The sequence below is a fragment of the Nannospalax galili genome, unplaced genomic scaffold (genome assembly GCF_000622305.1).
Source record: "Nannospalax galili isolate Female #2095 unplaced genomic scaffold, S.galili_v1.0 scaffold302, whole genome shotgun sequence".
NCBI lineage: Eukaryota > Metazoa > Chordata > Mammalia > Rodentia > Spalacidae > Nannospalax > Nannospalax galili.
The window spans coordinates 5,301,461-5,302,498 of NW_008350120.1; positions in this window are offsets into that span (position 1 = coordinate 5,301,461).

Below are 1,038 nucleotides of genomic sequence, written 5' to 3' on the forward strand. Positions count from 1 at the left end.
ACATCTCCTCGTGACCCCGCAGCTGACAGGTCCCGAACTTAGAGAGAGAGTGCACGGGTGAAATTGGGGCGGAACTCGACCGGGCCAGCCCCGGTAGCAGAGACCCACAGAGACGCGGAGAAGCAGGGACCCTCCAGCAATACGGAGCAGACGAGCCGCAGGACCCGCCGCTTCCCAGGTGCGTGCAGGAGACCGGCGCCACGCTAGCAGCTGGTGCCCCGAGATCCCCGCACGCCCATAGCTTTTCAAGTGTCTTGAGTTGCAACGTTAAGTCATTTATTTGTGTTCTTTCCAATTTTTTAATGTAGGCACTTAGAGCTCTAAACTTCCCTCTAATGCCTGCTTTCAATGTGTTCCAGAGGTTTTGTTGTGCTGTATTGTATTGTCCTTTTCATTTAGTTCCAGGAATACTTTTATTTCTTTCTTAATTTCTCCTTTGACCCATTCATCATTCAGGAGTGTGTTTAGTCTCCATGTGTTCATGTGGTTACTGGGGTTTCTTCCAGTGTTGATTTTAAGCTTTATTGCACTGTGGTCTGATAGAATGCATGGGATTATTTAAATCTCTTTGTATTTGTTGAGGTTTGTTCTGTGCCCCAGTACATAGTGGATTTTGGAGAAGGTTCCATGGAGCGGTGAATAGAAAGTATAATCTTTGGTGCTTGGGTGGAATATTTGGTAGATGTCAGTCAGGTCCATTTGGTATATGGTATTGTTTAATTCAGATGTCTCTCTGTTAACTCTCTGCCCTGTTGACCTAGCTAATGGAGACAGTGGTGTATTGAAGTCGCCTACTATTAATGAGTTGGGGTTAATTTGGGTCTTAATGTCCTGTAGTATTGTTTTCATGAAGTTGGGTGCACCAGAGTTTGGTGAATATATGTTCATGATTGTAATATCTTCTTGATTCATTGTTCCTTTGATCAAAATGAAGTAGCCCTCTTTGTCTCTTCTGATTAAAGTCTATTTTGTCAGACTTTAGAATTGCTATGCCTGCTTTTTTCTTAGTGCCATTTGCTTTGTAATTTTTTTTGCAAC